Source organism: Calypte anna, chromosome 2, assembly GCF_003957555.1.
Source record: "Calypte anna isolate BGI_N300 chromosome 2, bCalAnn1_v1.p, whole genome shotgun sequence".
Classification (NCBI taxonomy): domain Eukaryota; kingdom Metazoa; phylum Chordata; class Aves; order Apodiformes; family Trochilidae; genus Calypte; species Calypte anna.
The window spans coordinates 39750056-39777698 of NC_044245.1; the positions used below are offsets into that span (position 1 = coordinate 39750056).

At 41.4% G+C, this 27643-nt stretch overlaps 1 protein-coding gene across 1 annotated transcript in view; it reads left to right on the forward strand.

Moving 5' to 3' along the window:
- Nucleotides 1–1881: 1881 nt before the first annotated feature.
- Nucleotides 1882–27643, forward strand: part of LRRC3B (leucine rich repeat containing 3B) — a 45948-nt gene continuing 20186 nt past the window's right edge. The window contains exon 1 of the mRNA XM_030445474.1: nucleotides 1882–1945. The gene's annotated coding sequence lies outside the window, so the exon portion shown is untranslated. The remainder of the gene's footprint in view (nucleotides 1946–27643) is intronic.

The following is a 27643-nucleotide window of genomic DNA, read 5'->3' on the forward strand; positions in this document are numbered from 1 at the left end:
TTTATCAAGTTTCTTCATATTTGTTATTTCTTTTTATACTCGTAAGAATGTAAAATGATATGCATACATAAAAGTGTCTATGAACCAATTTGCAAATATTCTTAGGAGGAAAAAAGCAGGTTTGGTATGATACAAAGGCACAAAGGCCTGGATCTACAGTGTCTTGCTAATATGATTCAGACAGATTACTTAGGGAAGTATGTATTTGCTTGGGTTGATACTCCCAGGACTGAGGTTTATGGATGGAAAATGGCATTTAGCAATGTATTACTTGGTGTTTTCCTTCTTTCCCCCCAATAAACACCCCCAACCTGTGGTCATAGCATAGCAGTGGTCCTTCTGACCCAGTAGTTTCTTTCTAACAAGAGGCTGCGTGGAGATAAAACAGTTTTGTATAGACAGAGCCAAAATAATCCTGAGGAAATCCAAGCCAATTAATTTTCTGTTCCATGTAGCATTTTAGGTGTCTTCCACCTTAAAGCAAACCAGCTACCAAGCAAAGATGATGCATCTTTCTGTCTCCTCTTCAGTTTTTCTCAACTGCAGACAGGCCATAAAATCCTTTGCTGCATGAGGTAAATAGAAACTATACTTTGCAAACCCAAAGTAGCCAACTGCACAACAGAGGATGCATAATTGAGTGGGAGAAGCAACCAACTGGTCATGTCCCTTCAAACCTATATTTTGACAATCCAATACACTGCTGCAGCACAGCATATTTCACAGCAGAACCTCCCACAAAAGAAAGTCACCCTGGCAAGAGTCATGGCAAATCCGAAGCAGTGTCTGCATAACCACTTCTATGCAAGACCAGTTCAAAGGGTTGCTAAGTCTGGCTGCAGAGTTAAGTTCACCTTTGTAGCTAAAGCTGTGCTGTATCAAGTTTTCCAAACCAAGTATTATCCTCTGGCAAGAAGTGTTTCTTATTCAGATTGGCAAAACAATTAACTTTTTTTTTAACAGAAAGGCCGGAGAGGAACTTTTTACGAGGGCGTGTAATGATAGGATGAGGGGGAATGATTTAAAGCTGAAAGAGGGTAGATTTCAATTAGGTTATCTCTACAGTGAGGTTGTCCAGAGAACCTGTGGATGCCCCATCCCTGGAAGTATTCAAGTACAGGTTGGACGGGGCCTGGAGCCAGCTGCTCTAGAGGGAGGTGTCCCTGCCCATGGCAGGGGGGTTGGAACTAGATGGTCTTTAAGGTCCCTTACAACCCAAACCCTTTTGTGATTCTATGATGTTTTCCTGGGGAACCTGGAAGGCACTGGGGAGAGACGAAGCTCCCACTGACCGTCCGCCGTGGGACGGCGGCGCTCGGACAGTCAAGGCTCCCTCTCGTCCGCCGGCGCGGGGTCTGCGCACACCGCGGGAGAGGGGCAGATAGCGATCCGCTCCCCGAGCACCAGCCTCCGCCGGGGCGGCCCCCTACTCTGCCTCTGGAGCTAGGCGGTGAACGCCAAAATCAGACCCAGGGGGAGGACTGCGGACGGACAGCAACACCTCTCCCGGAGGGGAACCTCCCCGCCGTGCTGTGGGAGCCAGAGGGGAGTCTCCTCCTTCCCTCCCTCCCTCCCTCCCTCCCCCGGGCTCTCTCTTCCCTCCCTCCCTCCTTCCCTGCCTGCTTGTGTCTTCCTGCCTGCCTGCAGCCGCAGCACAGGGGCAGGAGGGAGCGGCGGCGCGGCAGCCAGAGCCCAGCGGAGGCAGGAAGGCGGGCGGGTCGGCGGGCGGCGGCTGCGCCCGGGCCCCGGGGCCACCCCGGCGGCGCCGCCGGGAGGCTCCGCCCGTCGCTCCCATGGCGCGGCGGCTCCGCGCCAGGTGAGGCTGCGCTGCCTGTTGCGCCGCTGGGGCGCGGGCCGTGCCCAGTCGAACCGCGCTGATCTCCGCCACTGCCGCCGCCTCGGGCGACACGCTGCGAAGTTTTGCGGAGAGGCGCCGCTCCGCGATGTGAGTTGCGGGGACCCACGGCTTCGCTGAGGGGGTGGGGGGGAAACTCGACGGGGAAGGAAGGAGGGAGGCGAGCAGCGCTGCTGCTGCTGCCCAGGGGCTACCGCCGTGCTGTGCTTTCTTGCTTAGCGCTGATCAGTGAGGGCCAGCGGAGATGCTCCCTCTCCCGTCCTCCGACTCCCCTCGAGTGCACTGGGGTGACGGGGTTGGAGCTCCGCCGAGACAGTGGGGCTGTGGCGAGGGAATCAAGGGCGGGGGCTGCGAGAAGGAGGCTGTGACCGCCTCACTTGCTCGCAGGCGAGGGATTTGAGACCCGCGCCCCTTGATCCTGTAGCGGAGCAGCATCAGAAAAAGGGAATGGGGAAAAAGAAAACAAAACAAAAAAACGCACACTGATCTATCTCTGTTGCCGAAGCCGCTTCGCTCCCCGGTCATGTGCGGCGCGGGCGGGCCGAGGTCCCGCTGGTCACCATGCAGGCGGCGGCCGGAACGCGGAGCGGGATGCGGGGATAGCAGGAAAGGTGGAGGCGGGGAGCGGTGGGCAGACGCCGTTTGAGTGTGTGAGTGAGTGAGTGTGTGTGTGTGGCCGTGGGTTTTTTCCACTTTGAGATATACCCAGGACCAGTTGCTACGAGAGCAGGCGGCGGTGGCTCTGGTGGGAAGGAGAGGGCAGCTCCCTCTGGACGCCAGCAACAAATGGCAGCAGCGGTGTTTGCTGCTCCCAGGTGAGCTGCACCGCCCCGTCCTCACTCCGTCCTCGCCCGGTGAGAAGCCGTGCGGGACCGAAACGGGGCTCCCCAGGTGGGAGGTGCAGCCCCCTCCTTCTGGGAGCAAGCTGGGCGGGCGCAGCCTGAGCGCCCCCCGGCCCGGCGGGGGTGTCCGGGGTGGCTCCAAGCCCCGAGCAGGGCACAGCCGCGACCTCACAGCCCCCACAGAAATGTCGTGATCGCTTGCAGCTACTCGTGTGTGTGTGTGTGTATGTGGTATGCCTGGAAACTGCAGGGTCTTCTTTCGCCTTTCTGGCGATCTACGCGTCCAGAATATCCCCTTCTCCAAACATTTGGGAAATGTCTGGGATGTGCCAGCGGGATTTTTTTCTTTCCTTCTTGGCTTCTGGCTTGAAAAATTTGAAGATTTTAGAGTATCTGTTGGAAAATCGCAAAGTGATTTTGGCAGAGGTTTATCCCCCAGTCTTTCTGAATGTCCCTAGACAGCAAACGGTGTGATTACAGAATAAAACCATCCAAATAACTTATGTAAAGCATGAATAACTAACTACCTAAAAAGTCAGAATGAGAGCCAGACAAACAACAGTTAGTGCTCCTTTCAGAGAAATGAGCCCAGAGGTATTTACATGAATATGAAAATGAAAAAGTAAGCTAGTGCTTTTGAGATTATTGCAATTATTTTAAAAAAATAATAGCAATGAAAGAATGTTACAGATTTGACAGGGAAAGGAAAATGAGTATTTTTGGAGCTGAAAACTGATGAGGAGAGACTTTCCTAAACGCTGAAAAATAACTGGCAACAATTTCTTCTAGTGGTAATCTGTCTAGTAATTTGTACATTTAAATTACAAGGTGTGCGTCACACCCCGCTGAAAGTGGTAGCTTGAAGGTTTTGATATAGAGCATAACAGTGTTCATATGGCTTACCCGTTGATATTGTTCTTAGTAATTTAATTAAAAAGGACAGGCACACAATGGGCATGTAGTTTGATTTAGAGGGAGAGAAAATAAGCTGTAGAATGAACTTATTTGCAAAACCTTTGCTGTGCTCAGAGCCTAATTTAATTTGAGTTTCCAAATAGAAATCTTGCTTGGAATTAATGATAGCAGTGCTATGGCTTAAGCTAATTCTGCAGCCCTTACATATGCAGGTTGTCGTGGGTTTCTATGGGATCACTCCTACAGGTAATATTCTGATGACTCAAGATAGTAGGGTTGGGCCCATTTTCAGGCAGTTCTAGCATAAGCACTATGTGGGGATGTGCCCGTCAGCATTAATGAGACCTTTGATTTTGGTAGGAGAAGAACCTGGGGTTAAGTCCAGATCTCTTACATTTTTTTCAGCTATTGCTGGTTTGGTCACTGACCCTGAGCTTGCCTTCCCAGAGGTCTGCTGAAAAAATTTGCACAGACTTACAGTCTAAGATAAGCTCCTCAGGGTGGTTGTAGCTTTCTATTGCCTTGGAGACCAGAGCCTCAGCAAATGAGAAGAAGGACTCTATCTGCAACTATCAAGAATCAATGTGTTTTTCCTCAGATGAGAGATTAATCAAAAAAAAAGGAATATCATTTAATAGTCATGTGTGTTTGTATTCTGGATCCAGCCCCAAGAGAGCTTTGCCAGAGATAAGCAGAACAGCAAGACTTTTAAGGATACGTTTGTGATTTGCCTCTTCTGCATGCTTTATGGGGTCCGTATTTTAAATCTTTTGGGAGGTAAGAATCTTTTCCAGCTCACACTGAAGCTGCGTTAGAATAACTTCAGAGCAAGCACATCACCCATCAGCTCAAGAAATTACCTCCCAGCAGCAGAACTAAAATTTATAAAATGCAGCCTTACTCAGAAGTGCAACCCTGGGTGTCTAAACCAAGAGAAAATATATTGCTTTATTACAAAATCACCTTTAGATGTTCAGTTAAATAATAAGACAATTCTTAATTTTGCTTTTAAGCGTATTTCCTGTCACTACACTGCGAGTCTTTATGAGAGTAACACATAGGGTATGTGGATCACTGACAAGGTATTTGTTGTTACCATTTCAGTTAATGAGAAGATGGGATAGGAAGGTAGTTTTTCTCAGCATAGGATCTATGATCACTTACATAGATCTAATTTCTTTATTGTCATCTGCATGCTTGGCTTTTGGATCAACCCTAATTTGAGAATGCAGATTAAATCAGTGTTCAGTGGCTAGCAAAATAATTTTTAGAGTTTTCCTTCATCCCATAAAACTTACTAGTAAATTTAGAGAAGCTCTTGTGGAGCTATGAAATATAGAAACTTGTAAAGATGCTAAACAGAACCTTTTTTTAAAAATTATGGTATTCTGAGCCAAGAATAAATTATTTGAGTTCAAGGAATAAGTAGCATTTACCTTGGCTTGTTTGGCCAACTCTTTTTAAATTTTATTTTATTTACCTCCAGAAAGTGTGGATTTGGGAGAACACCTCAGTGCTGGTATGAATCAAAGGTCAATATGCCTGCAGAATCTATAAGCAATAAGAAAATAGGAATTTCTCAGCACATTCAATAACTGTTTTTAAATGCATTACAGCCCGTAAATACATGCATGAACGACGTGTGCTTTCTGCTCTTAAATCCAACGTGCTACAGGGTGAAGTAGTATTGAATTTAGAGTGGTTCTCTTTCAGTGAATTTAAATCTCTGCTTCAAGTTTTAAACCAGCACTTCTCATAAAGTAGTTTCTGTGTTTCCATCATTCTGGAGCAGTTTGTTAGCCTGGCTGTACAGTGAACATCTGGGAGAAGAAGCAGTGTGATGAGGTACCAGTTTTACTCGCTACTTTATCTGAGCTCATGGCTTGGATAAACACTTTCCAGACCCACTGTGGTGGAAGATCTCATTATTTCCTGATTAAAGACCTATACTCCTGCTTCCTGAAGATTTCTGTGGGTAATTGGTGTCTGTGTCCACACTTGCCATTGATGACTTGAATTGCCTACCCCTATAGACTAAGCATTTGTAGCCAGCGCTGGCATGCTTTATGCTGAGACTTAGTTTGAACTTTGAAGAACAAACATAATGCTTACTGCTACTGCACAGGAACATAACCTTTATTCCTCTCCCCATGGATATTTAAGTGCTCTATTGTGTACCTTCAGCATGCAGATTTAAAAAAAAAAAAAAAAAAATTAACATCTTTTTGTACTGACTCCCAATGCTGGACATGGGAGGAGGCTTTCGCCGTAAGGATTGGCATGGCTCCCATGTCCTGCTTTCCGTCGGCAAGGAGAAGGGAATGGTAGCTGAATTAAAATGGATTTCTTTTTTTCTCTGTAAAGTGTGAAATTTTATAGGGATGGGAAAAAAAAAAAGAGAGAAGGAGAGACATGGGTGCAGATACAGGAGGTCAGATGCCCTCGAAACAGGTGAAAAGTAAGACAATGAGGAAGGAAGGCAGTGGCTGAACTGGGTCATTTGACTTCCCAAAGAATGAAGGAAGTTGATGGGATTGCATTAAATCCCTCCACTTCAGGCCACGGGCTTGTCATGGCACATTGGAAAAGATGTTTTGGTTTATTTCATTGTGACTAGAAGCCTTGTTGAAGGTTGGATTTGGCTTTTTCTGTCTCGGCTCCATAGATAGAAAGGAGATTAAAAAAACCCCTCCCTCTTGAGTAAATGGGGCTGGTAAAAGGCCTTTTCAGAGAGACATTGAACTGAATAGTTGGTATTTTACTTAAGCAGAGATGAAAATTAGCACTGCAGGTCTTCATGTACTTGATAAAAGTTTACCTCTTCTTTTCAGGGCCAGTTCAACTAGCCAGTGTGTGTTTTAAATTAATTTTGCCTTATGTTAACAACAGTTTCATAAAACTCCTAACTTACCCTTTGAGAAAAGAAAAAGGTGTATCTCTGCCTGCCAAAGCACTATAAATGTATGATAACAAGAAAAAATGAAATGTCATAGAAGTGTGTTGTAGCACATAAATGGGATGCTACTCTGGCATGGAAGCAGGAAAGCAAATGGTGATTATTAAATTATTTAAGGAACAATAAATGAGAAGTCTGGTTATAAAGTGACAGTAAAAGGAGAGTCAATAAGAAAGAAAGTTGGGAAAGGCGAACAATTCATGAAGAAAGGAGAAGGTGTACAGGAAGGAAATAAAGGGGCAGGGAATGGATTTGAAATTTCTGTGGAGTTTTCAATTGGAAAATATCTACATGAACCCATAGATTACAATGTGTACATAACAATGGGTATTTTACTCAAATTGTGGAAGTCTGACACAGCATGTTCTCCTGTGGAGTCACTTCCAATTCCTGCTTCATTCGTTGGATGCACAGCCTCAGTTAATAGGGTATATGGTTTTTAAAGGTGGTATGCCTTAAAGATAGGCTCTTTTAAGAGATATACTTTGTGGATGCTGTTAGTTTTAATGACTTTATTATTTTTCTTTTCTGTCAAAATTGCAGTGAAAGTTACCTCTTCCTCTAGAAAAATAATAGCATTGGTTTTAAAGGGAGTATTTTTTTGGAGTTTACCAAAACTGGGTTACATACATCTGCAACTACTAAATAAAGATACTGTGTATGTAAAGGTAGTGAGTATTACGCATTTCATTAGTGTGTTTGAATGACTGAGTATTCAATATGCTTTATCTGGGAGTTTGTGGAGCTTATGAGGGTTGTTTTCTTTATCTAGATGGCAAATACATATAACTTTGGCAGAATTTGCTTAATACAAAGTATTTTTGTCGTACTTAGAAAATATACTTTTTTATGTGCATGTGAGTAATTTGCAGCCAAATGGTGAAGCCTTTGGACATTCAAATTAATCTATAATATTTGCTATTGTAAAGGCACTATGATTAAAAAGAAACCAAAGCAGTGGGTGTGCATGCAGTTGCTTGCTAGGTCATACTGCATCTTGGTGATGAAACTTCAGCTTACCAACATTGACACAAAAATAAATTTAAGATGGCTATGTTTTAATTCTTGACTTTTTTAGCCATTCTTATTTTGTGTTGAATAATGAAACTTGGCACAATCTACTCAGGCTTCCATTTAAATTGTTTTACTTTTATTTTTTCATGAAACAGTGTTTTTGTATTGTTTTAAGTATACTCTTACATTAAAAGAAAAAAACAAGCAAACAAACCAAAAAACCCCCAAAACAACCAACCAACAACAACAACAACAAAAAAATGGTAATGCTTTTTCTTAGTCTTTATTTGGAATCTGTGATGTTCTGTTATATTCTACCTCATCTAGGTAAAACCAGTATTTGCTAAGAGCAAAAATCTTGACTCAGTACATGCAAATGTAGGAATTAGAGAGGGAAAATAATCAGAAGAATGAGTCTGGTCACAGTGGGAATCAGTAAATCCAGGGTTTAGTCTGGCCATGGTTTGGGGTTGTTTGTGTTTTTTTTCTAGATGTACTGTAAATGACCTTTAAAATGTATCTCAATTCCTCTGTATTATTAAACATAATTTATTGTTATTAGTGTTAAAAGAGACAAGGGCCCCTCGTTCTTTTCTCCTGAAATGAAGCTAATGGTATACAAATGCTATTGCAACCTTCAAGTAGTCTGGCAGTGTTTCTAAACAACCTTTTTGCCCTTATTTTGAACTTTGTTGACACCAAGTCATTGAGATGAGAATTGGTGGCTTTCAAACAGTTTATTTTTGACTGTTATACAGTATTACTGCTTGTGAATATGTGTCAGTCCCAAATCTGCACAAGCACTAAAGGGGAAGGCATGTATCAGAGGGGAACTGCTTGTAAGTACTCATTTTGGGATTTTGCTGGTCTCTGACTCTGCCAGGTCCTGTTCTGTAGATAGGGCTATTGACCTTTTCTCTGCTGCTGCAAGGATATCTCCCTTTCTTAAAGCTAAGATTGCTTCAAAGAAAGTGGTCCACATTACATGATAAAATGGGATACTAATAGGAAAGTATATTTTTCTAGGATCTTCAGACTTCGAATGAAACAACTCCCAAAACATCACCTCACAGTATTTCTCAGAACTTCGGTTGTCACTTCATGCACACTGCAAGTAACTGAGGCACACCAGTTTAAGCAGAACAAGAACATCTCAGCTTTGACTTAAAAGTAGCACGCGGATGACAGCATGCAGTAAATAGGCAATCCTTTCCCTGTAAGTATATATTGGGGCTGCAAAGATGAGATGTCATGTCCTTAAAGATGAGTTTTCTGATCCCATCCTGCTTCTAATTGTTACTGAAGGGTTAATAATTTCTCTTAAGAAAATGTGTTGATCTCTCTTTGTTTCCAGAATCTTTCCGTTTTTGCCCTTTGACAGGAGACCGTGTAGGTATTCTGCTCATCTTTTTCATCAATTACATGGTATGCTTATTGGCAGCTCTCATGCATAAATACTTATTTTGCTAGAGTAGCAGATGACAGGATTTAGACATGTAAGAAACCTAGATCTTTGGCTCAGAAAAAGTTCCTGATGGGTACAAATGGTATTTCAGTAACTTTTGATCCAGAAACTTTTCTTGCAAAGCGACATGACTGTTCTTGCCAGTCACGGCAGGTGCTCCATCTGTACAAATACTGCCTAATTTGAGCCAGTCAAGCTTAACATTGTTGTTGTTTTTTTTTCCTTCCCACTATCTGCCACATTTTCAACAAATTTTCTCAGTTCTTTAAACAAGTGTGAGGCAACAGCGTGGAACAGAACGAACAGAGGCCAAGCGATTCCTTAATTATAGCAGATTTTTTTTTTAACACATTGAACAACAGCAGTCAACTGTGCAGTGTCAGTAGCATTGAAATGTCCCTCAACTGGGAGCAAGAAAAATAGTATGTGCATGAATCTGTTAAAAATTGAACACATAGAACAACAGTGCTGTTGTGTTGTCTAATATCATCTCATCAGCCCTCCTCATTGTCATGCTGCATGAGCAACTAGGAGCGTGTCAGCTGCATGCTGTTCTTTTGATCTGGTGTGTGCAGCAATAATTGATGTACCCTCTTTCACTCAGTATTTGTTATGTGAGGATGATTCCCTCTCACAAGTTTGCCATAGGGATATTGCCATCACACCTTTGCAGCTGATCTCAGTTCACGAACGTGTATTTATTTTGTTAATACAAAAAAACTGTTGTGCCAAGTATCTTTCTTGATGTGAAAGCAAACTGCGGATCTGATCCACTTTAAATACATCTTGTGTTAATTTCGGGATGAATTTGTATAAAAATACCATTCAAATTTGGACTTTATTTATAGCTGTATCACTGCACCACAATCATATTTCTACAGTCTCTGCCTCTAAGAAGAACTTAGCATTCCTTCAGAGAAACTCTCCATGCAGTGTCAGCTCCATGCACTGTCATCTTAGTATTTCTTTCAATGTGACATGCATGCCTGGGCAAGCTATGCTTTGATGATAAGTAAATTGCTTTAAAAGGTTTATGGATTTGAGTTAGCTGGGGAATCATTAGAAAAACATGAGTTGAATGAGGACGCTGCACGTTGCACAGGTCCCTTACTTTCCTCTTTATTTCCTTTACTTAGTGGGTAAGATGGGGTTTCCTGTGGACTCCCCAAAAGGAGTTTGGCTGACTGGAGTTACTGTGGCTTGGTTGATTGTTGTTTCAATGAAGCAATTTTAACCAAATGGCCTAAATCTGCTAGTTTTAAATTCTGGCTCTAGAAGCTGTGGATTGCAGCTTTGAATGCTAAGTAATCACTTGGGCTTCTGCAAAGGGAGAATAAAATTGTCAGACCTGCAGAGAACTGCTTCACTTATTCAAAGCAATGGGGAATGAGGGGCTGATTCTGTGACCACAAGTTCTCCCATTCACTTGGCTTCTCAAAGTTCTCCGTTACCTATGCATCCATAACTTCCTCAGTTTTATTTGCCTTTAAAAAAGAGTATTATTATGACCTGTATTCTAAAAATATTTAAGTGAAGGGGCTAAAAAGGCTGTTGAATGTAATAAATAACTGTTTAGTAGCAAAAACAATATTTTTGTGAGTGAAGATGGAATGTTTGTATTCAGGAGCTAATGGAGCTCTGAAAGCGTTTGGTCTCAGCCCTTCTGATATTCCTTCATTTTGAAGCAGTCAGTTACAGGTAAAGGGCATTGACAAGCTAACTTTTTAGTGACTTAAATACCACAGCTGACAGAGAAGGATTTACTTTTTAAGAATCAGCTATCAGGGAAGTGCACTTCATTTACTGTTGCCATCTAATTTAAAAAAAGCATATTTGTGTTTAATTACTGATACCAAGCTTGCTGTGAGCAGCATTTGATGTGAGCAGACAGAGGCTCTCTGCGGAGGTGGAAAGTTCATGATAGTGAAAATTGGAGATTGGTGAGATGTGGCCTTCTTGCTAGCATGAACACTGTAGTCAGGTTGACTTGTTTTCATCCATATACTTGACTGTTCTTGGAATTACCCAGTGGCATCTTGTTCCTGGAACAAGCTCCTTTTCTGTCTGAGAAATTAACTGTTAACTGTGTCCCTTCTCCATTATAACTTACATGAGATGCTTTTGTTTGACAACTTAATAATTGTACCTAGGCTGCTTTTGAAAATATTTTGCACTTGGATTTTATTAGTCCTGAATATATTACTTTTTCAAAAGAATTTTCCTACCTCTTACTAAATAAAGAATGAACCTGGAAGAAGGAAATGAAAAGCAAGTGTGCACTGTGTCTTCACTTCCAAAATTAATTAAATATATAAAAAAAAGGTGTAACTATATTACCTTTTATTGTTTTCACACCAGAATGGGGGAAAAGAGCCCATCTATGTAAACCTTTTGAAACCTGCTTCCTGTTCCATAGCCTTTACTTTTTCATATTAAAGAGGAACACTGCATCCCTTGGATGCGATTAGGAGAATATTGCTATTCAATGACTGCAGAAACAAGCAAAGAAAACACTGGGCTGAAGTCCAGATGCCCTGTTGCCCTGCAGCAGTGGTGGTGCTGGCATCTCGATGTCAAGTGTCTTCTACAAGAAGGGAACAGGTGTTTGCAGGTCCCTCTGAGACTTGTCACCCTGAGGGGCAGGGTGCACCTATGACATGTCAGACCATGGCTTTGGGGAACACCTCTTTACTTCAGGGGCTCTATGAGACATTGTGAAGTTCACCTTGCATGCTCACCTGGTGTTGTAGTTACCCTTGCAGGTGGAATCCTTTGATTTTTCGTTAGGGGTTTTATTTGAAAGGGGAACTTGGTTTGCTTGCCTGTCCAGAAAACAAACCCACCAGTACCAAAACCCGAAATGGGTGAAACAATAATTCATCAGATGTGATGTTGTTGGTGTTCCTTGGTTTGAACTTATGTTTGTTGGGTTTGGGAGCAACATGAGATGGAGTGCTGTCTCTGAAGAGCTGTCAGGGGTTGAAAAATAAAATACCTGTAAAAAGAAGCTCATTTGGAGAGATGAAGCGCGGAAGGATCAGGATGTGCTGAAACATTTCCTGTAAGATTTGTACCTCTGATGAGAGCTAAAAAGATAAAACATCCTGGTAACTCTAAAACATATTCTTGCTAAGTCTACAATTACTTTCTTGGCAGCCCTGATGGAGGCATTTTCCTTGGCACAGAGAAAATGGGCGGGTTTGGGGATGCACAGGACAGGGGGATTTGTCGGAGCTGAGACATAGATACTGGTACAAAAGGGCAAGTCATGGAGCATCCAGGGAAGCATCTCTGAGAGAAGCTCTGTCTCTGGCCACCTGTGGAAGGGCTCACAGCTATCAGCAGTAATGGGCTTCCCTCAGAAGTCATCATCTTAAAGTCATCTTACAAAGAACTGTGCTCTTCTACAAAAGAGGACTTTCTTTATAGGATGGGTGTCTTATTCAGGGTGTGAGATGAATGGCAAGTTTTCAGTACTGCTTCTGGCAGACTGCATTATGCTTACTGTGCTCTAAAATATTGCCATTTGAGATTTTAAAATGAATGTTGTTGTGTGTGTTGAGGATGTTTTTAATTGCTGTGGTTTGCTTACAGTCTCTTCACGACTTCAGAAGGTATTCTCCAAGTCCTTACTGAGAAAAATCATTCAATTACTTTCCTAGTGAGTGCCATGGTTTAGGGGACGGTGAGTAGTTGAGATTTCAGTGTTTTCAGCAATGGGGAAGACCCATGTGACATTTTGCAATGTGGGTTTAAAATCTCTAACTTGCCAGCTGTTTACTTTTTTTTTTTTCCTTCCCCAGAACTTTTAAAACCCTTTTCTAATTTTTCTCTGAACCAAAGTGATGTTTAAAGAACGAAGTCCATTAAAGGTGTTGGCACAACAAAGAAAAAGAATTTGAAAGATGTGAGTCAGCTTGGGAGGTCCGAAATGGGAGGTAGATAGGGCTTTCCTTTCTCAGGGGAAGGTGGTCATTCTGAGTAAGAAGGTAAGGTGTTCTCAAGTGATAGGTAGGAAAATTCTTCTAAAGGCTTAAAAAAGTACAGCACCTCTGCATTTCTCAGTCAAGGGTGGAGAAATGGTTTATTACAGCATAGCAGTATAGCTAGTTAATAAACTTTGTGTAATTTTCCTTGCTATATTTGGATACTAATGAGAATGTTTACAGTCCTTGAATTCTTAACTGTTTTATTTCCATCTTACAGTTTCTCTTCCCTTTTCTTTGCTGCTGCTTTTTGAAGATTATGTTTTCAACTCCTTTAGAGGTTTCAGCTACAGAGGAGTCTTCCCATGCACCAACCGAATGCCTTGTGGGGGCTAGGGGCTGAGAGTTACATGGAGCAGGGGAGCAAAAACCTCTCAGTGCCAGTGTCAGCCAGAGCTGGTCCTCCCATGCCCCTGCCAGACCTGCCAGATGGGTCTGCTGGGGATGGAGCAGGGATTCTTAGGAGCAGAAGAAGCCATGGAAATGTGTGTGGGTTCAGATCTGAGATCAGGGTTGTACTGAGGTATGGCCATTTGTGAGTAGTTTGCTATTTGTTTTTGAAATACCAGTGTTGTAGGTTGTTGTTCTTTGGGTTTTTTTTTTGCCTGAGGTTCACTCACATGCAGTAAACCTGCTTAAATCTGAGCTTACTGTAGTTACTTTGATTAAGGTGGGTGTAAGCGATAGTAGATTTTGTCCATAATGCACATGCTGTCTCACTTTGTAATAGACTTAGCAAATCATAATGAAAACACCTTAAGAATGGATGCTGTTGATGCAGGTTTGAACACAGCATATGTCCATATGGGATGTGAGGTGTTTCTAACTGGTGATACAAAAATAATTGAAGTAAATATTTCTGGGACTTCCATTTTATCTATTGAATTGATTGAATCATATCAACCCTTGTCATCGGACAGGCTGCTAAAACAAGATTCTGCTCAAAATGATAGAAGTGTACAATGCATTTCATTCCTGCTGAGCTCTGTTGTGTAGCTAGGCTGAGGAGATTGGGATCTTGCTTCAGTTGTTCAAGGACAGTCCTTTGGAAAGGATTTGCAGAATTTGTATTTGTGCCCATAGATTCCCCGCTCCCCCCCTACAAGTATGGTAAGATTTCTGTTGCAACCCTGATGCTCTGTGTTGGGAAAAGTTGATTTCTGTCTTTATTTTTGGGCTTATTCCCTCTTTTTTCAGACCCCAGTGGCTGCGTCGTGCTTGTGGTGAATTCCCTCTGCTGCTGCCACAGACTGTACATCCCCTCCTCTGCAGCCTGTTCTGTAGGATTGCTTCTCTGCTCTGCCAGCATCTGACCCATTGCAGCTGGCAGGGAATAGAAGAAATCATATGTATATTGAGACCCAAACTCTGCTGCACTTGTGAAAACCTGTGGCATTTTACAGTTAGCTCGGAAAGATTGAAGAAATCTTTTTAAGATTTAAGGGATCTGCTCCGCTGAAAGTCGTTCTGTAAATGTTAGACAAGGCTGTTGTTTTTTCACTCGTACATTTGATTTTAAAGCTGTACCTGCCTGCAGCTGATGAGACTGTTTTGTAACGTTGAAATAGAGGGACAGGTTCAGAGTATGAGATGCTCTGTGCTGTCGGTGGAGTCTGATACTTAAACTGCCTCAGCCAGGTGCACTAACAGTGTCTGTGCTGTGGGACAGGCGTGCTCGTTGGGCTTCTGTTTTTTGGCAACATTCAAACCAGTGTTGACCATCCTCCTCCAAGGCCTGGTCTCTTTTGGGAAGGGACCAGTCCCATCTGCTAGCAGGGCTGGGCTGCAGAGGTGCCCATCGTGATGCCCTGTAGCACAGTGAGTCCCAAGCAGCAAAAGAGAGGCTGTTCTTCCCAGGCCAAGAAAACTGGGTTTGAGTTTGACACGTCTTTCGCACCATCCAGTATGGAGCAGTCACAAGGCTGAGAAATGTTAAGGGATTGTGCTCGCACCCCTTGGTCTCCAGAAGTGGGGTGAAGCTCTGGGATCTGGCCAGTGATGAGAGCTGACAGCCCTGCTGTTTGTGACTGTCAAAGCCAGCTTACGTAGGGATGTGTGTTGCTCTTAAGGGCAGGCCCATATGACCTTGTTTCATATTTAATGCAGAGCCATAAAAAATAATGTTCAGCCTATAGACAGGATACTGTGCTGACCCACTGCAGCCATGCTCATTTGAGTAGGTAGCATCTTTGACTCATACCCATCTCTGCAAGTGTGGAGGGTACTTCATATAGCCACCCCGCAAATACCTGAAGAACTTGAATAGCTGTATAATTCTTCTTTAAAAAGTTGCGGTGATAGACCTGAGCAGATGGAAGTTGCATTCAAAGAGCTCTGCCTTGAGCCATTTACTTTTCTTCCTGTTTTTTGTGTGTTGAGATCCTACTGAGATGAGAAATTATAAATGAGTAAGTGAAGCAGAAGATATGATGAGATGTATTACACACACCTCTGGTATGCCATTAGGCATTTTTACCTGCTTCTGTATTTTGAATTTTTCAGAAAGAAGACTTTTGTGTATTTTTTTTTCCAGAATGAATGGTTTGCAGTACATTAATTTTTGCCATTTCTGAATGTAGAAGACGAGTTGGAAATATCTACATTCCATGGGAATAATTTATATTCCCAATTTGCTGTTTTGAACAAGGATGTTAAAACTGTTAATTACTGTGAATTTTATGTTATTGACAACAGTTGTAGCCGCAAGCCACGTAGACTCCAGAGGATAATATTGTTCTGTGCAGTCTGAGGAAACTTCTGGAAGGAAGGAAGGAATGTGCCAAAACTCTAACTTCAGAGCACTGGTGTTACATCTAGATATTTTTTCGTGTTATTGGAGAGGAGTGGTGTTTTCTCTTCAGGGCCAAAGGATGAACAGCTTTATTTACATTTCTTTTGGTACATCCTGAACAGAAAAAAAGGATAGCTCAAAGGCTATGATGCTGTAGTACAGCATCTTCATATTTTTAATTCTCTGCTTCCTATATGCAAGGGATTTCCTACCAGGAATAGAGACATCTGCAATAACAACTCCTATTTATGTTAATCTTTTGCAATCAGTATGCAGTCTGAAATAATTACAATGGATGCACCCGCTGCTCCAAACACTCACAACTTGCATTTATTTCAGGCTTCTTTGCCTCAGAAGTCTGAGAACATAATCCCTCATCCTGCTCTGCTTCATCTGCTTTGCATGAATTTATCCAACAGTACCTTTTGTAAGCTTCATTAACAATAGTTGTGCCATAATAAATTACATAAATTGAGAATTTTTAAATTAAATACGTTAGCAAAAATTATAAGTCAAAGCATAATAAATTTAATTAGGTAACATTTTCCTGTAATAAATTTGCACATGATGTGTCTAATGAAGTAGGCTGGCATAAATTTTTTATCTTAAGTTTTTTAGCCTTCATAGCTTTACTAATTTAATCTGCAAAAAGATTTTTTTTTAAATAGATTTTTAAAAATCATGTGTCAAACATACCTTGTTATGCAGAGGATTATGCAAATTTAGCAGAAAAACAGTAGTTACTGGCAAAGACATGACTGTGATTATTTTGGGCCTTACAAAGACAAATCTTCCAGTCTTTCCTCCTGATTCTTTTAGAGCTGCTTGCCCAAGTCAGGGACATTTCTTCCATCTTGTCAGTAGGTCTCCAGCTCCATTTATTTCTTTGGCCTTGGGAAGAACTGGGAGAAATTTTTGGTTGAATTGGCCAATGATTATGGTATGAAGAGCACATTCAGAGCTGAGTCTTCCTGCTAGTGCTGTGTGCATTTAGCTGGGCTTCTTGCCCAGGCATATGGGAACAAAAAGGAAGATCCAGCCTTGTCCCACTTGCATGATGCCACGGAGCAAGTCCACAGGTGTCCTTAGGAGGCACCTATACCTGCCTTTGCTTTTCTCTTTTCTAAACTTGCATTCAGAAATACTAACGGGATTGCTAATCAGTCCCCTTTCTCATGGCCTCTTAGATGGCTCAGCCAGGATGCTTTCACTTGTGCAATGTTGCCATCTAAGCAGTTTGGTCCAAAAAGGGGAACTTTGGTTTTCCTTTGTTTCCGGGCTATCGACACCTTCATGACAGTAAATGGTACTCTAATTATGAGACCATGGAGGGATTGAACAAAAAGCAGTGGAAAAGGATGCAGAAAGGGAATCCTTAAAAATATTGTTATTTGTGTTTTTCCCAGACATCTCTGTGGAGTCACAGAGATGGGTGCAAAGGGAGTATGCTGGTAGATTACATTCACTGTTTTGCTTTGGTGATGCACAGAGTCAGAATAATGTTTTGTAATTGTCTTTCACAAGTGCAAATGGCTGTGTATTGAAGACTATGAAAAATAATTACCAGTGCTTACTGTCTTTGCAAAGCACCCTTTTCTTTTGATATTTTAATTGAGGACTGATTTAAGGAGGGAAGATTGATGTCAGCAACATCAGTTTACAGTTTGGGGTAAGTTTCTGGGTTTTGAGGTTTGCTCCTATTATTTGGTGCACTATCAAATTCTGAAACCAGGAAATAAGATTTCTGGATATTCTGTGAAAAAACATAGCAGCAGGTAATTTGATTTGTGTGTACATACAGTTGGGGTTGGGGGATGAGAAAAAGATATTTGATGAGGGAGGCAAAGGAAAGACGGTGGTGCTGGATTAAGTTTTGACAATACTGCCTCTGGTGGCATTGACAGTGTTGGGGCTCCATTCCCTTCTAGTCAGTTGTCTTAGGTCATTGCAGGGGTAGCTCAGTATTACAATGAAACAAAAAAATAGGGCTTGTTGCATCTTAATACTGGCTCTGCCAATAATTCTCATGCTTTCTTCAAGTTATATGTAATATTTAACCAAATGAGGTCTTTCGAGAAGATGAACTGCCAACTTCTCTGAGGTGTTGTGTAACCCCTAAAATTCACCAGAAAGGTCACAGGCATTGCACACACCACCTGTGTGAGGAGGTGGATTTCTTGCTATTCTCTGACTCACTGACTAAAGTTAATTGTCCAGCAGAAGGCACCATAAAGCATTTAAATATATCTAGATACGCTATCTCTCTCTGTCCCTACCTTGTTACACTGAAAGAGAAGGAGCTGTCATTCTAGAGAAGGCCATAAAGTTTATATGGCAAAAGCACATCTGTATTACAGAAAATGCCCCACTTTAATTTTTAGGGTTCTACCTGAAAAACTGCCCGACAGCACTGCTATACTTGTAGAGAATTACACAGAAATCATTGATGTAGTCCTTAACAAAATTCAAGGTAACTTGGAGCATGCATGGTAGCCTGGTGGTAAAGAGAGACACACAGGTCTAGAGGGCAAAATCAAGGTAAAAAGGAAGAGTTAATGGGGACACAAGAGTAGGTGGGAAAGCAATCAAGAAAAAGTAGGAATTAGAAGGAGCTTGCTAGTAGTCACTTGCTAGGATGAGAACATAGTACATTTAAGAAGAGCCTCAAACAGACCTTCCACAGAGGTTTGGGATTCTCTCATGTGAAGGACCTTGGAATGAGTGGGAAGAAACTTTCCCTCTTACAGTGATTCAAATTAGATGGCTGAGGCAGAGAAATTTGTTAATTTTATCTGGAAAAGAAGATATTAGAAATTAAGGTCTTGATGACAGGAGTGTGTCAAATTAATGCATTATGTATTTTTGGAATTATTAAATGTGTCATAAGCCAATTTTGTTCCAGGGGAAATGTGACATCTCCCTTTTGAGTGAGGTTTCCAAAGGGCTGAAAAACAAGGAAAATGCAAAGCAAAAAGAAAAGTTGTCAAATGGAGAAGAAAGACATTTGCTGTGCTATTTAAACTATGGAAGCTGGTGTGGTGTATCCTACCTCTGAATCCGATAGCTCTGTGTTTAGGCAGCTAGATGTGTTTTCCATTTTCAGTCCATTTCAGAGCAATAGATTTTACCTTGACCTGTAAAGCTGGTCATATCCTTTTACAGGGCAGTGACTTCCCAGAGAGCAGAAACATAAATCTACACAGTTAGCCATGAGGTACATGCTGTGCCTCTGTTTTTTAAGTAGTTAGAATGTGTGGAAGAGGATTTTTCCTCAGCTGCTGAAAGTATTTGAGCTGCAGTCTTAGGTTCTGAATTCTTGTTTCTTCTGCTTCCAGGATCTCAATAGTTTTGAATGGAAATGTAGAGTTAATATCTACAACCTGAAATGGTCTTTCTTTTCAGAAAAATACTTGTTTGGGCATTTCTGTTGGAGAAGAGGAGCTATCCCTTTCAAGACATTTGGTATAGGTATGGAAATGTTCAAAGAGCAGATGATTAATTGTTATTATTCACTGCTGCTGCTTTGCTTCTAGTACAGTGAACATATTTTTAGAGTAGAATAAAATCCAAGTCTCTCCAGGGGCTGTTGGTATTTTACTAATGCTAAATTAAAGCGTGCCATGTGCTGTGCACTCGGGGTGGTCAGTAGTGGCTTGACAGAATTTAATTGTGTGTGTGGCAGGGGTGCTTTGGGTCACTGCGTGGTAGGTGTGATAGAGCCTCAATCTGGTGTGCAAGCAATCTTTCACAGACCCTCGTGCTTCCATCAGCAGGAAGGAGACATCCCCAAGCTGCTTTCCATCCTGCCTGTAGGTGAGGCAGTCCAGCTCCTGGAGTGGGTATCCTGCACAGCCAGTTTTTGTTCCTTCTGCTTATCACCAGTCTATTTCCTTTTTTTTCTTCCCAAGCTGTAAGTACATAAAAGGAGAAATAAGTTAACCAAAAGCCATGAAACAGAGATGGAAATTGAGTTACTCTTGTGAAACCGTGTTTTTAGTCAGTGTTAAACTGTGACGGTGAAGAAACAGGTCCAGATTGGAGGAGAAAGGAAGTAGTCTTTACAGCCCTCAAAGTTATCTTCTTGTTAAGCTGTTGAAGCATAGGTTTGAGGGTAGCAATACAAAAGTTTAGTTGTATTCCCTGTTTGGGAAATGCTGGGAGTCCGTAAATGCCGTATCATCCTGTACTGTTTTGAGCACTCATCCACTTAATATATCTTTGCTATTATTTTTCTTTATGAGGTTCTTACCTGCAGGGTAGCCTGGTGGGGTAGTTTCCTGAAGAGCTGAGCTGAAGGCCCTTGTCCCACCTTCTCCTTCTTCCCGCTCTCTTTCCCCTCTCTCACTGAGGGCCAAGCTAGTTCAGGCAACTGTGCACTGGCTGTGGATAGGGTTCCCAGCAGAGAGGGAACCATCATCTCTAGTGTGCAGTAACTAAAGGGGTAATTCACAGGATGCAGTGCTCAGTGAGGTATAGGTGCAAGTGTAGGTTTGGGGGTGACATCCCCCTGGTGTGGACTGCACCAGCAGTGGTCCTCAGTGAAGGGCTTGCTGCTGCAGGGCAGGGAAGGAGCAGGAGCTGTGGTCACGGCTGGGCGCAGGTGCTGCAGCTGGTTGGGTGGTGGCAAGGCAGAAGAGACTGGAAGGAGAGTGAAACATCAAAAAAGACACCAGGCTAGTGTGATGTTAGGGAGTTACTATGTGGAATGGTGGCATTTTGTTAATTTATTTAGTAATTTGTGGTGGCAGTAGCTGAATATCGAACAGTTTAAATCTCATCAACTGGCATGTCATGCTTTGGTGAAGAGAGAGTGGGTGAGTGAAATAGCAGGGGTAAATTGTGAATAGGAGTGAAACCAATCTGTGCTGCTTTCTCTGAACCTGCCCACCACTTTTTTGGTGTAATATTAAGCAGCTGGGGCTGTGCTATGTCAGCTTATCATTACTAATCAGGCTGTAGATCTTCAGGGACATGTTTTGCTTTCAGTTGCTTTGGTAGAAATCTAAACTGATTACCTAGATTATTTGCATTTAGACTGGCAAAGATGCAAACAGAATTTGAGCCGTTTTTGTCAGTGTGGTTGGTGGGCAGTTCTCTCATTTTATGGGAGACTTTTATCTTTGTTTAGTCAAAGGAGGAACTGCTTGAATGCAAAATGAGAGACCCTTTGCACAATTGTCTTTTCTTACCTGCTATGAGAAAGACTGTATTCTCAGTAGGAGTAAAACTAATTGAGTTCACTATAAATTAATTTAAATTGCATCTACACTAGGTAATTTTAAAATTACATCTTCCTAATACATAATATTTATGCCAAAACTATAAAAGAATAGGACAAAAGAGTCGACCAAGTTAGTTACATTGGTGTATGTTGCTGTAATTTAATTCGTTCAGTTGTTTCCAGCATTTTCAGGGAGATTTTCCTACCTTGAAATCCATGGACTTTTTTGCCTAGGTGGCCAACTGGATTATTAGCTAGGTTAGGTAGGTACGTTTATGAGTTTCTGTCCTAGACTGCATTCTCCAGAGGTGTAATTTAGAAATTGGTGTTTCATTCAATAATGTGTTCACCTTGGTCTGAATCTGTGATTCTGCCTGTTGCTCAGCCTGCAGACTGATGACTCATTCCTTTGCTTCGCAGGTTAGCTGCATGTGATCATATCCCATTCTTAAATGAGTTTTGGGAGTAAGCTAACAAGAAATGTTTACAGCATTCAGTATAAATTGTGTAAATTGCAATTCTCCAGTGAAATATATTTTAGGAAAAAAAAAAAAAGAAGGTTACTGTAACAGAACTGGGTTTTTTTTACCCATTTATCTGACACTGTATTCAAAGAATGCAAGAAGGTGCTCTCTTCCCCTTCCTAGCATTTATGAGAAAAGTCAAGATGTGCAGAAACCAATTCCCATGAAGGAACAGGGTGAACTGAAACTACCAGAGACGTTCATCTCACATCCTGGAGAAATCCATGTAAAAAAAAGAAATTCTAATGGGAGTGTCCACTGTATTAACAAGAGTTTTTTGTAGAAGAGCAGTTTCCTGCATGCTGTGTCCCCACATGACTTAGCAGCATCACATAGGTGTGAGCGCCTGTCTTTGCGGAGCAAGATAGAAGATAAGATGGATATGATAAGATGGGTGGTGGAGGGAGACAGGATGACCAACTCTTTATTCTTGGAAGTGCAACCTCAGCATGGAAGACAGCATAAAGTATGTCCCTCATAGTATCCTTACATTGCATCATTACTGAGGATTAAGCCATTTTCCCTCTAAATCCTGCACTCGTCAGGAAGCTCTGCAGGAAAGGGTAGTGGGTGCCTCCAGATTTAAACATACACAGAAATCAGCACTTAAAATTAATAGAATTAACATGAGTTACTTCTTTACTACCCACCAGTTTCTTCTGTGACAAGGGTTTCAGATACTACACGTTGACTTTTCTCCTTGTGCCATGTGGTCCTAACACATGGTGGAGGAAGGACATTCAGACTTGAATTATTTCATTTCCCAGAATCTGTCAGTTTTCCAATGTCTATTTTTTTTTCTGGTATCTCTCCTGATATTTTTATTTAATCTTTAAAAAATACAACATTGATTGTAGATTGTTACCTTAAAATTGTTTGTTCCTGTTCACTACTAAAATATATATTAGTAAACTGCAACTGGAAGGTTCACCAAGATGTAAATTTGCCTTTTTTGGGGGGAGGGGTGTGATAGGCAATTTGCTTATATTAATCTTCCTGCTTTGCTAGCTCTGTGAAGATCACAAGGTTTAATTTCTCTAGGTAATTTTAACTTGTTCATTTCTCAAGTAAGGGAAAAATTGCATTAAAGACTTGTGGAATTTGAACACTACCCTTATGCTCAGGGTAAATAAAAAATCTCTTGCCTTTTCTGGAATTTTGAACTAACTTGGATTATTGTCATGTGCAGGGTGCAACAACCAGATGATACTAGGCAGTATTTATGTTGTTGTCTGCTTATAAGTGATGCCCTTATGGTAGTTAAAAGCAGCATAAAGCATTTACATAGGGCATGCTCCACCAGTCTTCCAAAAGCTATATTCATATCTCTTCCCTCCTATCCACCTAGGGGACCTTTCTTCACCTAGCAAACACTTCTTGTGGCTACTTGGAGGGTCTGCATGACCATAGTCCTCAAACACTTCCTTCTACCTTGCTGCCAGGCTATGGCTGCACAAGTTCAAAACTGGGTGGTGAGGGTCTGCTTAGACCTTTTCTAAGGTCAGGTTATTAGATTCCTTCAGAGCCCAAGGTAAAAAACAGCCATCTGTCCAGCAGCGTGGTCAAGTATCACTTATGAACACTTTCCTTTTCTGTTTTATTTAATAATCTGGCTGCTGCTGAGCTTTTGCAACTGTGAAGTCAGTTGGATTCTTGTGTACCAGATTCTGCAGAAAATTTTTTGGCCAGTGGTGACTGATATGAAGGAGGACCACGGACTAATTCTGTTTAACAGCTTGTGCAAAATACATGTAGGAGTGTAGGGAGGAAGCTGTCACTACTGAATTGCAGAAGAAGTAAACGTAAGAAGAATATTTAGAATGCAGGGAGGAAGGAGAAAATGGGTTGCACAGATTGAACACGAAGCATTGAGTCCCCATTCAAAAAAGGGAAGCTATCTATTTGCTGTTTGTGAAACGTAGATAGTTTTTCTGGAGTGTATTTTGTTGTAGTGTGCTACTGAGTAACAAGCCTTTAAGTTTTTGGTGCATATCATAGCTTAACCACATGCCATTACAGCTTGGTGACTACAGCTAGTGAACTTTAGTACCACCAGGGATGATTATCCTCATGGGAAATACACAGAAAGGTTGGTGGATTGTATTCTGCTTTGGAGAGAGCTAAAATTTTTGTTACAAGCAACTTGTAAAAAAGGAAAGAACATTTAATTGATAGCGTTATATGAGCATAAACTTATTGTGTCATTTTATATAAAGAAGACTGAAAAAGAGCTCAGTAGTTTACAAGCAATTACTAAAGCAAGGCTTTGAAAAAAAAAGATGGATTTCTTCCACCTGCTATGGAGTTACTTACTTAAATGACTGTGGTTCCATAAAGGAAAATATTTTTGCACTTCATTTCTTCTCTTTGCTATAATCTTGAGCCTTGCTTAATCTATGGAGAAAGGCATGAATATGCCATATTAATTAGTATTTTTATGAAGTATCTGTACACTTGTATTTCTTTCTCATGGACCTGTGAATTAAAGAAAGCTACTTGAAAAAATTGTTCCAGATAAGATTAAGAGATCAAACTAACACATTAATGGCTCCTTTACATAGGTACTTTACTTGTATTTTTTCCTTGTACATAGTTATATTCCCTGTTTTTGTAGCTTTCTGATACTAGGTCCTCTGGTGTTCTTTAGGTAATTAATTTTTCTGTATGCCATTTTTTTCTTGTCTCAAGTTAAATGACATGAAGATACCACAAGTTAAATAAACAGAGAAATAGGTTAACATGTGGAAACACAGAAAACTTGTCTAGGAAATAACTTTTTAGTTGGGTTTAATCCAAATGGTCGAATTAATAGGGCTAGCCAGAAAAGAATGGATGTTTTTGGAAACATCTCTTGGCAAAGAGTCAAAGATGAGAAAGTTTCATCAGGGGGAAATAATACAGTGACTTTTGAAGCAGTCTGACCTTACAACTGGAGAGAACTAAAGAAAAAAAATGAAAAAAATAAAAATTGCTTCCTTGCCATCAACCCTTTTCCACCATGAGAAGTGCTGTAAGCAGCAGGGAGTAAGCAGTGATTGCCAGTGCTCAGAGCCAGGAGCTGTGGGCAAGGATGTGGTGGGCTGCCTTTCTTAGGCTTGGTGCCAAAGGAGCTTCTCTTCAGGGTAAAAAAAGAAGTAGAAATTAAACTTGTTGCATAGAAATTTAAACCCAAATTGTTCGGGGCATTTAAAAGGAATTTTTCTGCTATGAGTGCTCTCAGTCCTTACATTTTAAAGGTATTCTTGTTACTGTGAACTTGAAAATTGAGATGGTGCTTTTTTTTTTCAAGGCACCAACTAAATGATCCTGTGATGTAGTAGTACCTTTGCTTACATGTGGAGCTTGTCTCCAGGGCTGACTCCCTCTGTGGCTTTGGAAAAAAGCTGGTCAGCAGCAGTGCTCCCTTTCTCACCTGCAGATTATTTGAACTGTAAATACGTGAAGCAGAGATGGTGTGCCTTGCTTCTTTAAAGACTTGGAGCACTTCAATGTTCCTTCAGAGTCTGGCCTCCTGAGACCCCTGGGATTGCTAGGTTAAGCAAATATCCTGGTAGAAACTTTGACTAATACCAGGAGATTAAAAGAGTTGTGGTGGTTCTGCTGGGAGATGGCAAGAGAAAGCCACAGAGAATCCCTGAGTGAATGTAACCACATGTTAAGCAGACCCAGAACTCTCAGTTTGGCAATTTGGCAAGCAAGATAAAAGCTTTTTTTTTTTCTATAAAGGCTACAAAACCTAACAGGAGGCTTCAGGGAAAACCTTGATGGCTTGTTTCTGAGGAGATTTTCTTTTCCCTTAGCATGTATCATATCCCTGTGGAGGGGTGTAAATTGTCCTCATATTTTCTAAGACAGGCTTGGAAATGAAGGATGTGAAAAATGTATTTCCTTTTACTACCCATTGGAGTGATTTCTTAAAATCCATAATGGAAGGTGAAAGCTTGGAAAGTTTGTTTTACCATGGCTTGATTCAGCTCCTCTTTAAATCATTGGGACAGTTCACCAGATGCTTACATAGGAACAAAGAGTAGTGGTTTTATTTTGTTCTGTTTTTAAACCTCCTGGCTACACGTTACAGGATTTTGTTCTGTAATTTGAGTGCAGAAAACAGAAAGAAAACTTGCCCTTGTTTTCTGGTCATCTTGAATGTCATTTTGATGCCCAGAAACATTTTAAAAAAGCTTAAAACTTATTTTTTTCCCCTCTTCTTTTTCACTGCAGTGTTCTTAAAACAGCTTGTATGAAAGTAGGCACCCAGCTTAGTGTTTGATATATTGAAATCAGTTGGTCACTTAATTGGCTGATTAGGAATTAAAAATTTATTTACCAAAACTTTGGCCATGTGTGACTTGCTGCCATTTAAAAATCTTTCAAGAGTTTCCAACTAAGTTTATGCATGTTTATTGCAACTATTATCATGCTGTCAATTCAGTAATTCCATTTGTCAACTACAGTTCAGTTACATAAAAGTATTTACAGCTTCGCTTCTTTGCTTTTAGGTGTTAATATGAGCTAAAAATTTGATTTAGAATATGATGTCACAGAACAATGAAATAATTGTGTATCTTGAATGTTTTTTGTTAATATGACCACTTCTTGGCAAGCACTGTTGTTGCTGAGGCCTCTGTCCCATCATCTAGGTTATTAATTAAGATGTTAAATAATATTGGCCCCAGTTCCAACCCCTGGGGTGCTCCACTAGTCACTGGCCTCCAGCTGGACTTTGTGCTGCTGTCCACAGCTTTTAGAACTGAGCTGTTCAGCCTGTTTACTGTCCACCTCATCACTTATTTATTTAGTCTGTACTTCATCAGTCTGTCAGTGAGGATGTTAGGGGAAACAGCATCAATATTTTTGCTAAAGTCAAAATAAATAACATCCACTTCTCTCTCATTTCAATGAGATGAGCCAGATGTCTCATTGCAAAAAGCTATCAGGTTGGTCAGATGTGATTTCTGCCTTCATAAATCCATGCTAACTACTCTCAATCACTTCATTTTACTCCATATGTTAGGGAAATTGTTCACAGATTTATTTGCTCATCACCTCCACAGGGTTGGAGGTTGACCTGGCAGTAGTTTCAGAGGCTTTCCTGCACTCCTCAAGAACATCCTCTGAACCCCATGACCTTTCCAAGATAGTTAAGGGCAACCTTCCCTAAACATCAGCCAGCTTTCCCAGCACCTTTGGGTGCCTCTCCTCGGGAGTCCAGTTTGTCCAGTTTGGTTAAATGCCACTTAGCTGGATCCTCCTCTGATGACAGAAGGTCAGCATTGCTCCAGACTTTCTCACTGTCTGCAGTGGCCTGAGATTTCTGAGAACTGAATATTTAAGAAGAAATATCTTTCAAGCTAATGCCTTTTTTTCAAGTAGAAGTCTGTCCCTCTAATTATCAGATATATGCTCAATGTGCTTTAAATGCAAACCAGTTATTTGCAGAATGTGTGAATCAAATAAATGTAAAGGCAGTTGATAGACCTCTATTTAAAGCTAAACTATTAATGTCTTTCCCTGATTAAACTGAAAAAGAGAAATTCTAGTGAAAAAAGGAATATGAGTCTACCAAAAATGTGGGAGTTTTTTCTGTGTGCCTCTTTTCTCTGTTGGCCTGGCTGAGTGCTGGCTCCACTGAAATGTGTAAGAGTGATTGCAAGCAGTGTAAGGATTTCAGAGATGGTTTTCAGGTGTCAGAAAAAGGTGGATCTGCCTGCAGTCACGTTCATGTTGCCATCAAGAGCTGTCATCTGTGTCTGAGCAAGGTTGTTTTAAGCTTGCATGGGTGTAAGCATCCCAGTCTACAAGCTTTTCTGTGCAGCTGTCAAACAGGGAAAAGGAAGAAAGAAAAGAAAAGAAAAAAGTGAAGATGCTGTTTCCAGCTCGGCAGGAACCTGACAGCTCCTGAGCACAACAGAAGCAGGGTGCTGGGAGATGCTGCCCCACAGGGCGAGGGTGAGGCAGGAGGCAGGAGTCTGGCACCTGTCTGCTTCTGAGCTCCAAGCCCAACAGCAGCTTGAGAATTCCACCGTTCATGAGGTTCCAAGCACAGATCATCCCTTTCCTGCTGAGCATTTGCC